The sequence below is a fragment of the Urocitellus parryii genome, chromosome 3, assembly GCF_045843805.1.
Source record: "Urocitellus parryii isolate mUroPar1 chromosome 3, mUroPar1.hap1, whole genome shotgun sequence".
In the NCBI taxonomy this organism is placed as follows: Eukaryota; Metazoa; Chordata; class Mammalia; order Rodentia; family Sciuridae; genus Urocitellus; species Urocitellus parryii.
The window spans coordinates 93,020,465-93,036,346 of record NC_135533.1 but is presented as its reverse complement, the minus strand read 5'-3'; positions in this window follow the sequence as shown (position 1 = coordinate 93,036,346).

The window sequence follows — 15,882 nt, the reverse complement described above, 5'->3', positions numbered from 1 at the left end:
GCGGGGCGGGGCGCATCTCTCCCCTCCCCCGGCGTTTGATCACGTGGTGCAGTGAGCAAGCCGAGGTTCCCAGGGGAGGTCTTGGCTCTCAACCGCTTAGGTGGAGCTGCTCCCTCGCTTCAACTGCTTCCCGGCTTAGGCCAGGAAGTCCCCTAAGGCTCACATACCCAACCCTGTTAAACCGATCCCTTCCCACTCGGCATTCGGGCATTCCCGCCTTCCTTCATTCCTAAATAAAGGATTAAGCGCCCTCGTCTTTGAGGTCCCTGGGTTGGCCCTCTATAGCTTTCTCTCCGCTTGCCACCCCAATCCCTGCTGCAGGTTTGCCCTCGGAAGAGGCAGGTCTGGTAGGTTCTTGCACTCTTGGGTCCAGTGATAAACCCTTTCACATAGGGAAAACGAGTCTAAAATTAACGCACTGTGTTTAAGAATTGGTATGCAAAACGCGTCCTACTATTTTAAATTCCATCCAACGGTACAGAATTTTGGAGTTGGGAGAATTTTGAGCAGCTCTCCAGTTCCGTCCTTACTATTATCTGAGAGTAAGGGATCCAAAGACATTAATTCATCCAAGAGAAATGAAAATCCCATTATCAGCTCATGAACCGCTTTTCACTCTAAATCTCGGATGTGTTATTTATGCAGATCTAGATATGTTGCTGCATTAGATTCACTTCTTGTGTGGCAAGTCTGTCCTAGGGTTTGTGAAGTCATTCTCGACTTGTTCATCTGAAAAGTAACGCCCACGTAGATTAGATGACTGTCCAACAACTGAACAAAACAAATTATTCATCTCAAATAAGATCTTTTAGCATATTTAATAAAGCTTCCATCCCAACGCTTGGTCAGCATGACTTAAAAAAAAATACGTAAACAGTAACATCTTTAATGTGCATTTTTTTTATTAGTTCTTCAAAACATTACAAAGTTCTTGACATATCATATTTCATACATTTGATTCAAGCGGATTATGAACTCCCATTTTTACCCAATATACATAATGCAGGTTCACATCGGTTACTCATGCACTTTTTTACCTACTGTCATACTAGTGTATGTTGTATTCTGCTGCCTTTCCTAACCTCTACTATCCCCCCTCCCCTCCCCTTCCCTCCCCTCCCATCCCCTCCCTTACCCTCCCTTCCCGTCTTCTCTCCCTACCCCATCTACTGTAATTCTTAATGCTGTAGACTGTAATGGACCAAATTTTCAGAGTGGGGTATGCGAGAAATTACTTGGGGGTTGGGCTCCAACAGAACTGTGACTTTAGGCTTTAAGCAAATCATTTAATGTGTCTTTTTACCTTTTGAAGGAATAATGGATTTCTTTGGAAATACAATTAAAGTTGACTATCTAGAAAAACACCCTTTCCCATCATACACTATTTTACATAAAATTTCATGAAGCACAGGTACACTGAGTTAAAAACCTGATTAAACCACTTTCTATTTTAGTTTACTCCAATATGTAACAAGAATAAACAATCGCCCTGCCTTCCTCGGAGCGTTAGAAGCAGCAGATGAAAATAAATCCAGAAGCATTCTTTAATACTACTATTCAAGTATTATACAATATTATTCTAGTGTTACAGAATACTAATATTCTAGCACATAGTAGTATTCTGAAATATTCCTACTACAATAATTTCCGTACACACACTTGAAGTGTGTGGCATATGAATTTGTATTTAACTCAAAACATACTACTTATGAATCAAAGGGGAAAGATGTTTGAATTTTTTTTTTTTTTTTGAGTTAACTAGACTGGATAAGGGTGTGAGCATTTGGGATGGGCTGTGTTTGTATATGACAACACTGGGAATGAGTCATTAGAAATTTATGTAGCCGTTGTGCCCTCTGGCTATAGCCTCTGTGAGCCTTAATTTCTTTGAAAATTACCTCAACTAGGTTCCCTTAGACTAAAAGATAAATCACCTAGCACAAATTAGCTACTCTAAACATTGAGATTATCTTTCCTCACAATCCCGGTATACTGTTGGTCTTTACCTTGATGTTGATGGTACTAATAGCAGTCACCACAATAGTCCTACTTGCTAAATGCCGGCTGTGTGCCACAAAGCCCACGCCCCTACAGTACTGCAGTTGACTGCTAACTGAATGATTTTTCTCTTTTTAAAAAGTGTGTGATGACCAGGCATTATACTCACATAATGGCTTATGTGAGTAATCCCAGCCACTTGGGCTGAGATAGGATGATGGTGCCTTTGAAGCCAGCTGGGCAACATAGTGAGACCTCCAACTCAAAAAGAATTGTTATGAAATATTTCTAGTTTACAAGATAGAAAATGGTGAATAATAAAATACAGCCAATACCCCTAGATTTAAAAAAAAAATCCCATATAGAAGTGAAGTCTCCAGTATGGCCCTCCCTAATCCTATTCACCTTCCCATTCCCCAGTGCTAAAACTGTCTAGATTCTGATGTTTATCCCTATAAAAGTATGTCTACTTTTATTATTATATCTACATATATAAATATCACTGAAAGTGTTTTATATAAATTTTATCTTCATTGTTCATATCCTTTTGCAGTTTTTGGCTGAACATTATCATTTTGAGATGCATTGTCACTAATAGTTAAAGTTGCAGTTCATTCATTTTTTTTACTACTGTATTTATTATATAAAAGTACTTGCAATTTATACAATATCCATTATCTTCTCAATAGATATTCAGCTTGTTTCCAATTTGTTGTCCTAAAGGTCCCATGATGCCAGTGCATACACATGCCAAACTTTCTTTAGATTAATATACCTAAGATTTAGTAGATAATTTCAACAAATATTTTTCAATATGATAACCAGATATGGAAAATAAATTGTTCTTGAAAATGGTTGCAACAATTTATACCACAGTTGGTAGTGCATGAACATGGCTATTACTCCTATTCCTCCCAGTAATGGATTTTGTCATTCCTATCTGTGTGCATTTCTCTTATTACTAGTGGAGGCAAATTTGTGTTTATTGGCCTTTCAATTTTTCTTTTTTGTGATCATCAAATTTATATCCATTGCCCATTTTTCTGTGTGTTTTTTTCCTTATTGACTTGTAGACTTTTTTGTTAATTTGCTTACAATTTTCTTGAAAAATAAACACTTTCTTGGTTTTGTGGCTTGCAAATATCTGTTCTTCTTTTGTGGCTAGATTTTCACATTATATTTTAACTCTACAGAAATGTTTAATGTTAATTTATCAGACATTTTTTCTTTAGGTTTTGTGTATTTTATACCTCAAGAATTTCTTTCCTGAGCCGGGCACAGAGGTGCACACCTGTAATCCCAGAAGCACAGGCAGTTGAGGCAGAAAAATCACAAGTTCAAAGCCAGCCTCAGCAGCTTAGCAAGGCCCTAAACAATTCAGTGACACCATATCTCTAAATAAAATATTAAAAAGGGCTGGGGATGTGATTCAGTGATTAAGTACCCCAGGGTTCAGTCCCTGGTACCCCAAATAATAATAATAATAATAATAATAATAATTTCTTTCCTACCCTGAATTCATAAAAAATTCTCCTCTGTATTATCTTTTTTTTATGGTACTGAGGATTGAACTGAGAGGAGCTTTACCACATTCCCAGTCCTTTTTATATGTTGTTTTGAGGCAGGTTCTTGTTTAAGTTGCTTAGACCTGGATAAATTGCTGGCCTCCAATTTGCAATCCTCTTGCCTCAGCCTCTCATGTTGCTGGGATTACAGGCATTCCACTGCACCTGTTTTCTTCTAAATATTTTAAATTATAGATTTTCATGGTTTTCTCTTAAGCTACCTGATTTATTTTGTATTTTATGTGGATAATCAGTTGTCTTAGTAGCAGTTTATAAATTGTCCATTATTTTCCTCTGACCTGTTATGCTACTTTTACCACATGTTAAAACTTTTAGGGAGCTCAGTAAAAGAGTATGTGCTTGGCATGTACAAGTCCTTGGATTCAATCCCCATCACACACACGCACACAAAAAAGTTCATGCACATGCAGATTTATGATGTTGGAGCTCTTCATTCTTTTCTACTGGTGCATTTATCTATATCTTAGCCATGCTGTCTTGATTGTAAATGTTGATTTGTAGTAGAGCAAATCCAAAACTGATTTAAGTTTATTGTGTCCCTTGTTCTTCCACCTGAATACAGGATCAGACTCTCAAACTCCATAAAGAAACATTTTTTTAAAAAACTCCCTTTCAAATTTTTAAATTATACTTGCACTGAATGTATCACATAATAAGGAAAGAATTAACATCTTGTGATATTAAATCTTCATATTTATGAGTGTTATATATCTTTTTTTAAAAATACCTTTATTTTAATTATTTATTTTTATGTGGTTCTGAGGATTGAACCCAGTGCCTCACACATGCCAGACAAGCACTTTACCACTGAGCTACAACCCTAGCCCGAGCATTGTATGTCTTTATCAATTTAGTCCTACTTTAATGTCTTACAAAAATGTTTATCCATACTTCTATAAGGATCTTTAAACTCTTGTTATATTTGTTCCTATATATTTTTGTCATTGTTGTTGCCTTTATAATCTGTATTTTTATTTATTTATTTATTTTTTTAAAGAAAGAGTGAGAGAGGAGGGGGAGAGAGAGAGAGAGAGAGAGAGAGAGAGAGAGAGAATTTTTAATATTTATTTTTTAGTTTTCGGCAGACACAACATCTTCGTTTGTATGTGGTGCTGAGGATCGAACCCGGGCTGCACACATGCCAGGTGGGCGCGCTACCGCTTGAGCCACATCCCCAGCCCCATAATCTGTATTTTTAAAATTATAGTTATAGGGCTGGCTGGAAATGTAGCTCAGTCAAAGAGCACTTACTCTATGTATGAGGCTCTAGATTCAATCCTCAGTGCCACAAAAAAGGGTAAAATTATAATTTTAAACTATTACTGATATATCGGAGCATAATTAATTATAGCAAGTCTAATAAATGATATAATTAGTTTTCACAAATTTACTTGTAAAGAGGAATATTTTTAAAATATAAATTATGCAATGTCATTTCCTTGTGTGGAGCTGATTTATGTCTTTCATTGCAATTAGAATAGAATACCAAAATACTCTTATCATACCTACAAGGCCCTACATGATCTGGACCCTACTTTCCTAATAACCTAAAATCCTCCCAATATATCACAATGCCCTTTTTTTTTTTTCTTTTTCTTTTTTTTTTTTTAAACTAGGCTCCAGCCTTAGGCCTTGCTTTCTGGTCATTAAAAAAAAAAAAAAAAGTGCCAACTATCTTCCTTCCTGAAGAACTTTTCACTGCTCCTCTGGGTCTACAACATCTATTCCTTATTCTTTGAGCCTAAGCTTGCATGTGCTACTTCCTCAAAGAGGACTTCTCTGATGGGTAGCCATCCCCATCCCATGTGCCTGCAGATCACTTTCCATTCTATTACTTGGACTTATTTTCTTCATTACCTTTACCATTTGATGTTATTTTAGTTATGTATGTTTATTTTCTTTCTCTTCCTACTAAAGTGTAAGCTCTAGAAGGCAGGGACTTGTCTTATTATAGCTGTATCCCAGAACCTTCTGGGCACATGATGCAGTACATATTTATTGAATGAATAAATGTAAGCATAATAATTATTCCAATTTTAGAGATGAGGAAATTGAAATACAAAGAAATTAAGTGATTGATCTAAATCATCAATCTAGTTTTTAAATTTAAAAAATCATACAATTTCCCAAATACTAATAATTATATTATTTTTTTTTTCAAGGGATTGAACCCAAGGCCTCATGCATCAGAGGCAAGAACTGTACCTCCAGGCTACATCTCCAGCTGCCAAATTATTTTTTAAAACACCACATTTATTAAGAACAAAGCTTAAGGTCTAAAACAGAGATAATTAGAGGTTAAAGTTAATTCTGGAAATGTGGATTTGCTCCTTCTGACTTTTCCTTTTAAACAAAGGAAATCATCATTACTGTGTTTTACAGATAAAATTGGTAAAGTGCTTGAAAAACACTTTGATAGTTTGATAGTATCAATTCAGCAAGAACATTCTAAACACTATATACTTAATTTTAAAAAATACTCTCACACACACTCTCATTTAATTGAAAAATATAAGACAATAACATAAATATTTGTATTTTTACAGGGAGGGAAAAGGCCAAGACCTAACAATACAGCAGTGGCAAGAAGGATGGAACACAAGTGCCCTACCTCAGGTTATCTGGCTGAAGGGCCACTTCTTTTACACATTTATTATAATGAAGAAATAAGAACCGTCAAAAGTTGTTACTTACATGTTACTGAAAAAAACTGTTTTGTTACAGTCTGTGCAATTAATGACATTTATTGAGCCATAGATTTTTTTCCCAAAATTCATTGCATATCTATAGGCATATCTCCTGTATTTAGTAGAATATTCCAAATATGTATACAGCTTCAATCTCTTTTTTACATTTCCCTGCAGTTAATGGGGAATATAAAAAGAAGATTTTTCACAAAGGGAATTCATATTTAAAAGACCAAAGTAAATCCTTTCATAAATCAGAATTCTTTAATGTTCTTTTTACACCATAATTTTTATATTGATAACTTAATTTTCCTTACCTACTTAAAGATTTTTTCACGAAACTTAATTTTTAGCTATCTCAGTAAAGTAACTCTTAAATATTGTAAAATAGCAGCAGCCAGTGTTTCTTAAATATCCAAGTCCTCTTATTGAATATTAAAAATAAAATTTATTCCATTCGATACAATAAGTACTAAGTTCGTTGAATCCCATTGACATATGTCCTCATAGTTATTGCTTTCACAGTTCAATGGTTCGTCTACTCATTATTAACTCTTCCAAATGTTGGAATTCATAATATCCACTTTCACTCTTCTCTTTCCTGCTTCTTACAGTCTGGTATGATCCCAAGTTGTCTGAGTTCTTTTTCTGCCATAACAGAATATCTGAGAATGGGTAATTTATAAAGAACAAAGTTTTTTGTTGTTTTGTTTTTACAGTTCTGAAGGCTGGGAAGTCCAAGGTCAAGGCACCACATCTGGTGAGGTCCTTCCTTCTATGTTAACCCTTGGCAGAAGGCAGAAGGATAAGAGAGCACATGTATGAGAAAGCAAGTGCTCAAACTTGCAGCCTCAGCCCCTTAAATCTGTCACTAATCCATTCCTGAAGGTGGAATCCTTAAAACCCAATATCTCCCAGTAGGCCCCACCACATGCATTTTGGAGAACACATTTAAACCAGAGCATTGTCTTCCTCAGTCCTGTCCATACCTGCACTTAGTAGGCCCTTAAGTATTATGTTAATGAATTCTCAGGAACCACAACCTCCTACATACCCTGACCTCACTTCTCTCCTACTCATTTGCCTACAAGTGCATCCATACTTGGACTCTGATCAATTATTGGAAATGCCCCATCTCCAAGATTTCAAACCCCAAATCTGGCACCTCATTCTAATCTTAATTCCTCATATCTTCTTCATTACTGTTCACTAAACCTACAAGTCCCTCCCTCAAACCCTAACTTTTAGTCCATTCCCCTTTCCCAACTTTTAGTTGAATTAAAAAATGTTCCAGCTGTGGCTTTGTTGCCCTACCCACTGTTAATCCTGACCTCTCACCCTACCCTTTTCTATGAAACCACATGCAAAGCAACTTATCATATTAGCTGAAAATAAGGCCAAGGAAAATGGAGTTTAAAAATATAAGAACTGGCATGGAATTTATAGATTACCTAATCCAGTCCCTTAGAATAGTAGATAAGACTATGACCAGACTAAGATTTCCAAGTCTTGCCATTGGTCCTTCCCAGGTGTGTTAGCTAACTATCTAATACCATAATAAATACCTGAGATAATGCTGATGCACACTTGTAATTGGTGATTTGGGAGGCTGAGGCAAGAGGATTGCAAGTTCAAGGACAGCCCCAGCAAATTAGCAAGGCCCTAAGCAATTTAGTGAGACCCTGTCTCAAAATAAAAAGTACTGAGGATGTAGCTAAGTCGTTAAGTCCCCCTGGGTTCAGTCCCTGGCACCAAAAAATAAAATAAATAATTTTATGGTCTCATACCACATCTGAGAATTAGCATTACCCATTTGTGGCTTCTGATCACACTTGGAATAAAGTCTAAAATCCTTTCCTGACCCATGTCTACCTCTTGGATCTTTTCTTTTAACACTTTTCCCCAGCTTAGTGAACTTCAACCACACCAACTGTTTTAGTTTATCTTCTATTACTATAATGAGCCTGGCCCATGACTACCTCTCAGATCTTTTTTCGTAACACTTTTCCCCAGCTTAGTGAACTTCAACCATACCAACTATGATTGTTTGTTTTCTATTTGTTGTATTGTTTTCAACCATACTAACTATGGTTAGTTTGTTTTCTATTACTCTAATGAGATATCTGAGACAGGCTAGTTTAGAAAGAAACAAGGTTTTTGTAGCTCACACTTTCTGGAGGTTCAAGGGTATCCTGCTGGTATCAGCTTGGCTTTACTGAGGATCTCATGGTAGGTGGCACCACAATGACAGGAGCATGTGTAGGAGGGGAATATCTCATCAACAGAAATAAGCCAGAGAGGCTGGGGAGACACCAGGCTTTTTCTTTCATAACAACTCTCTCTCTCAACCATTCAGAAGTCCCATGAGAACTACCTTAATGACTTCTAAGGGTGCTAAGGGCCTCCCACCAGATACCACCTCTTAAAGGTTTCATACCATCTTCTAGCACTGCCACACTAAGGACCAAGCCTACAACATAAGAACCTTTGGGGGACATAATCAAATCGCATCCACACCATAGCACTGACCTTCATTTGGCCAAGATCATTCCTTTTGTCTTTGCAATGCTCTCTTCCTAGAATACTCATTCCCTAGAAGTCTCTATGATTGAGTCTTTGTCTTTTTTTTTTTTTAACTTATAAACAACAGGAACTTATTTCTCATAGTTCTAGAAGTTGGGAAGTACAGGATCAACATGCCAACAAATTTGGTATCTGATGAGGGGCCTCTTCTTTTTTTTTTTCCTTACAGAACTATCTTTTCTTTTTAATTGGTGCATTATAGTTGTACATGATGATGGGATTTGTTATTACATATGTATTTTACACAAAATAACAATGTAATTTGGCCAATATCACTTCTCAGCCCTTCCCTCCCTCCTCCCTCCCCTCTTTCCATCTCCTGGTCCCTTCCTCTACCGATCTCCATATTTCCCCCTTTGATTTTCATTAGATTCATGCCCCTGCTTCACATTTGTTTTCCTTTTTCCTCTCTAGCTTCCACATAGGAGAGAAAACATGTGACTCTTGACCTTTTCTTAACATAATAGTCTCAAGATCCATCCATTTTCCTCCAAATGACAAAATTTCATTCTTCTTTATGGTTGAATAAGACTTCATTGTGTATATATTCCAGCTTTTCTTTATCCATTCATTCATTGATGAACACCCAGGCAGGTTCCTCTCAGCCCAAAAGTCACTTCTTCAAAGAGGCCTTTCCTGGGAACTGTTACTCCAGGTTACCATCTAGCATACTTTTCTGACTTACTGAACCTGTCGGTATCTAAAATCACATTGTTTTGTTAACCTGACCATTGTTTGTTTATCCCACTACAACATAAACATAAGTTCCAAGTGAACTGGGACTCTCATTTACTCACCATAACATCCCTGTTGTATGTGCTCAAGGGCTGATTGGTGTATCTACATCATGTTTACATATATATATGTAAACAATTCTAGAAAGTTCTTTATAGGTAGGTATCATGTCTTTTTCATCATCTTTTTGCCTTGTAGAAAATAGGAACTTAATATTTTAACAATAGTGTAATGTCTTTGTATTGGAGTACATTAATGGACATCTTAGTTTCTTCAAAAATATAATTAAGGACTTTTTAGCTAATTAAAACAGTATCCTTCCTCCCTCTAATCATTTACAACAAAGCATCCCATTTGCCAGGAATCTGGTGCTGTTCTAACCATTTTCATTGAGGTAAAAAGGCAGAGATGGTTTCACAAAGCATTCTTTTATTTAGTTTTCTCTTGATGCTTTTTATTTTCCTGAATATAGACTTACTGAAAACATTCTTTTCTCTTTTTTTAATGTTAAAAAAAGTCTTTATTTTTATGTGGTGCTGAGGATCAAACCCAGTGCCTCACGTGTGCAAGGCGAGCGCTTTCACTCTGAGCCACAATCCCAGCCCCTCTTTTCTCTTGATACAGCATCCTGAAAGCAAACTTTACTGAAAGCAAACAAACAAAAATGCCAAGGAAAAATCAATTCTACCAACTATTCCCTGGATGCCTTTTCTTTTCCTTTTTTTAAATGTTTGCCCTAAGCCTTCTGTAAATCCTTGTTAGAATCTGCAATATTACAACTGTCCTTTTGTAATAGCAGGCTGCAGATTAATTTCCTCAATTCATACATTTTCACAGGAGAGGTTCTATGTTGCTTTCAATAGAATAGGAAGAAAAAGTCAAAAGTGTTTTCTAGAAGCTTCACCTGGCCCTTTTAAATTCATCTGAAATGTAAAAATAAATATCATTTCGATGTTCTAATTTCTTTTTAGTTACTAAGATAATGAGCTCTTCTCGAGAAATTATAAACATTCTCAGTTAAAAGTATAATATGTACTTGTTCTCCCAACAAAGTGAATTTCTGTCATGAAAAGCGCAATATTTGACCTATTTTCTACAGTTGCAAAAGCAGGTTGATCTTTACTTTCTCAACTATGGTAAATGATCAAACCTCTTCTGAGAGTTAAACTGTATCATATTGATCTTTTCTAAAAAAGAAAACATTATTCTCTTATTATATAGTTTAATCAGCTTTTTCATACTGAAACTCCATCAATTAATTTATGAATAAAAAGTAAATTAAGTGGTTGGACACAGTGGTACATGCCTGTAATCTCAGTGACTAGGGAGGCTAAGGCAGGAGGATGACAAGTTTAAGCTGAGCCTGGGCAACTTACTGAGACCCTGTCTCAAAATAAAAAATAAAAAGGGCTGTGGATGTAGCTCAGTGGTAAAGTGCTGTTATTAAACTCTCAGAACCATAAATAATAAAATGTTTGTCAACAACATATACCATTGATCCTACTCTGTGGCATGTAAAAGAAATACACAGATTAATATAAGTAGTTAATAAGAAAAATAAACCCTTTACCATAACAAAATCCCACCACACTCAAATGAACAATATTTCTATCTAAGCACCTATTTTTTCCATGCTTTTTAAATCTAAAATTGACTGTAAATAATCATTATAGATATTCAGAAATCCACAATACAATGTTGCTATTGTACATAAAAACGACCACAAAAGGAAAGTGAGTATATTTCAGTAGGATAACTACAAAGACATTCTTGGTTATTGTTTGAAATTTTAAATGTAGTAAAACTTTTTAAAGGATGAAAGGCATCCTTAGGGTCAACATAAACTATTAGAGGCAGTTTAAATAACCCTTAATTTTATAATCAGTGCTTTGAAAATGGAGGAATAACTGATAATCAAATCAGTCATTTTGTCTCAATATTAATGTTTCATGTTGAAACAGGTATCAAAGGAAGTTTCTCAGAAAGATGGAATTGTTCATTGTTCTGGTGGTATGCAAAAACAATGCTGACTCAAAAGCAGCCAACTGGACAGCTGCAGATGCTGTACCCAATGCAAATACTAAGCAGGCACAGCACGAATCAATAATTAACAAAGCAGATGCACAAGCTTGATGAGGATGAATAATTATATAGCTGGGAACAGTGAATGGAGCTGATAACAGTGCTAGTTTTATAAGAAATTGGACAGACTCTTTGTATTCATGCATTTGTTTGCAAGAGTGCTTGAATAATACATGTGAAATATATTTTTAAAAGTTTCAATTATACTGATATATACCTTTCTAAGGTACATATCACCAAAGATACTTAGAAATCAAAATGATCCAGAAGAAAATATTGGTAGAGTAAGCATAAAATGATTATAAAGTATGAAATAATATTCTAAGTGAGCTAAATATAGCAACATCAAATTTATTTATTTTTGGAATTCTTAAGTGTAATAAAAATTGAAGATGTAGGTATACATCACTGTCTAACTTTATGTGTGTGTGTGTGTATACATAAACATATAAAATCTGTACTCATCCATATATTCCTTGAAGATAGGCATCATGTCTCTCAATGTACTCTACAAACACTGAGCTCAGTATCTTGTATGTAAATACCCATGGAATGAAGAAAATACACATCTTAGTTACTTTAAAAGATAATGAAAACAGGGCTGGGTATGTATCTCAGTTATAGAACATTTGCCTGGTATGTGCAAGGCCCTAGGTGGATCTCCAGCACTGATAAAAAAAAAAAAAAGGCTAGTAAAATATAATTAAAATTGCCAGGTGCAATTGCAGTGGTGCCCGCCTGTAATTCCAGCAGCTCGGGAGGCTGAGACAGGAGAATCATGGGTTCAAAGCCAGCCTCAGCATCTTAGCAAGATCTCAAGCAACTCAGTGAAACCCTGTCTCTAAATAAAATTCAAAATATGGTAGGGGATGTGGCTCAGTGGTTGAGTGCCCCTGAGTTCAATTTCCATCATTTATATATATATATATATATATATATATATATTTGACAGTATGACAATCATATTTGTCAATTTGACAATCATTTTTCAAATATATACATATATGTATATATATAAATATATATATATATATATATATATATTTGACAATATGATTAGGCACTTTGGTAAAAGCATACAGAGTGAACTCTCTGCACATATTACTGACTTGGTAAAATCCTTTAGGAGGCTCTTTTTGAGAAATTGTTCTTAAACTTCAGTGATTTTTTTCTTTTAAAAATATATTGGTAGTTAATTATGTAAATAATTTATAGGAGAGGAATTGTACAGTTCTATCAAAAATGCCCAAAGGACATTTGACAATATTCACAAAGGATTAAATGTACTTTCCCAAACTTTATCAGGTTTTTTAATCAAGACTACTTACAAAAAAACCAAACAGCATATTAAAGGGTAGATCCTATGAATGTCATTTTAATTAAGTCTGAATTAAAGATCTGAAGCAAAGGTAAGGCACACTTTGTATCATCATCCAACATTGAAATATTTGCTAAGTGAAAAAAGATCCCCCAAACTGAATAACTTATGTAAATGTTGGAAATTAAAATAGTATAGAAAGTTCATGAGACCCTACTTAAATAACTAATAAGAATTTGATCATGTGGCTGTATCTGATGGATATAAAAATCAGTAACTTTTCTCTGTATAATCAGAAGTACAAACATTCTTATAAATCTTTTTTTATATATGTTTTCTTTTGGGGGGGTGGGGTACCAGGGATTGAACTCAGAGGCATTAGACCACTGAGCCACATGTCCAGCCCTATTTTGTATTATTTAGTGACAGGGTCTCACTGAGTTGCTTAGTGCATCACCATTGCTGAAGCTAGCTTTGAACTCGAGATCCTCCTGTCTCAGCCTCCGGTGTCAATGGGATTACAGGTATATGCCACCACACCTGGCCATTCTTATAAACTTTTAACTGACAATAATAATGAAGTTATGAAAGACCAAGAAAAATATTTAACAGGAAACAACAAAGGCAAAAAAAAAAACTTCAGTGATTTTTAAAAGCTAGAAATATGAAAGGTAATATAGATATTTATAACAAATTTGGAAAAACAAGTTTTAGTGTTTTAAGTGTATAAGGAAGTTGGCAGCACTGTTCATTTACAACTCTTTGCCTAAGACTGTATGTTGCAAGAATAACAGTTCATGTAAATGCTAAGGATTCATTGCTTGTTACTAAAGCAAGTGCTTTACCTCAAAGCAGATTTTTTTTCATCTAAAGCAATGTTTGATATCACTCTTATTTTGTTTGATTTTCATTGACAATGCATACACTTTCTATTGTCCACTTATTCATTGATTCACAAATATTTGACTATCTACTATGTGCCAGGCAGGGAATACAGCCCTGAACAAAAATAAATCACTGCACTTCTGCATGAGGTCCTGAGTTCAGTCCCCAGCATACAAAATCTATCAATTAGTTATGGCCATACCACACTGAACTTGCCTGATCTCATCTGACTTCAGAAGCTAAGAAGGGTCAGGCCTGATTAGTACTTGAATGGGAGACGAAAATCTATCAATCAGTCATTGAACTTGTGATAATTTTATTCTAGGAATGGATATGGATGATAATCAAGATATACCAGTAAAATATACAATAAATTAGACAATGTTAAGCAAGTGCCAAAGAAAAAATAAAGCAGAAAAAGGTAATACAAAATATAAGAAAGATGTTGAATTGTAAATAGAGTGTCCAGAAAAGTCCTCATGGAATGATGATATTTAGATTAAGTTCTGAAGGAAGTGAGGGAGCTAGTCCTGTAGATAGCTGTGGGAAGAGCATCCCAGGCAGGAAAAATCCCATGTTACAAAACCTCCAAGTGAAACAGTGCCTGATATAGTTGAGGAGTATGAAGGAGAGGGCTGGGAAGAGTACTGGAGGTGGAGATCAAAGAGATGACTGGAGGCTAGGTCACAAAGGACTTCAAAGGCTTTGAAGGGTTTTGAGCAGAGGAGTGACAGAATCTTACTTTTGACCAAAGTCCTTCTGGTCACTGGGGTTTTGAGAATATAGAGTTGAAAAGGGTAAGGTGGGATAGGGAGATCATCTCAGAAGTTCTAACTAGAATCCAGATCAGAGATGCTCCTGGTTTGAAGCAGAGTGGTAGCAAGTAGAGGGATTCTGAATGTATTTTGGATATAAACTTCATGTTTTTGTCCCTGACAGAATAGGATTTGAGATTATCCCATATTTGTGATACAATTAAATTTTTACTGTTCTTTCCTAAGTAATGAAAAAAAACCTCTCACAAATTCTGTAATTCTGAGAGTATCACACTCATGATACTGAAATTCCTTTTGTCCCTGAGTTTGAAACACCTCAATTATTTTCAAATCCTACCTCAATCTTGAGGAAAGGCAAAGAAAAAATGTTGTTCTCTGAATATCAACTACCAGCACTATCTTCTTAGCTCCTCATGACTGTAAGTTTAGCCAGGCTTTTCATTTCCCTTGATGTTCCTCAAAACCTGGCACAGAATCCTGCACACATTAATCTCTCAAAAAATGTTCATTGAATGGTACAGTTTTCATATTTTGTACAACTACTATAAAAGACTTTCTACCAGGCATGGTGGCGCATGCCTGCAATCCTTCTTGGCTAACTCAGAAGGTTAGTCAAATTCCAGGTCAGCCTACTAAACTGAGTGAGATACTGTCTCAAAATAAAAATTTAAAAGGCTGAAGATGTAGTTCAGTGGTAGAATACCAATAAGTCCAATTCCTGGTACCACATTCCTTAAAGTTAAAAATGAATGCAGTAGTCCTCTTATCCACTTGTTTTACTTTCCACAGTTTCCTGTGGTCTACTGAAATCTGAAAACATTAAATGGAAAATTCTAGAAATCAATTCATGTTTTAAATCATATGAAACAATCGTTTATCCAGCATATCCATGCTGAATACACTACCCACCCATTGGTAGCTGTTTTGGTTATCAGATCACCTTCTTGGTATTGCAGTGCTTGTGTTCATGTAACCCTTATTTAACTTATTTAAATAGTGATGTTTGCAATTTTGTTACATTGTTCTAATTGTTCTATTAAATTACTAGTTCTTGATTAATCTCTTACGTGCTCAATTTGTAAACTGTATCCCATATGTATGTTGTGTGTGTGTGTGTGTGTGTGTGTACAGGAAAAGAACAGTATAAACAGAGTTTGGTGTTATCCATGGTTTCAAGTAACCAACCACTGGGGGTCTGGGAAAGTATCCCCTGTAGGTAAGAAAGGCCACTG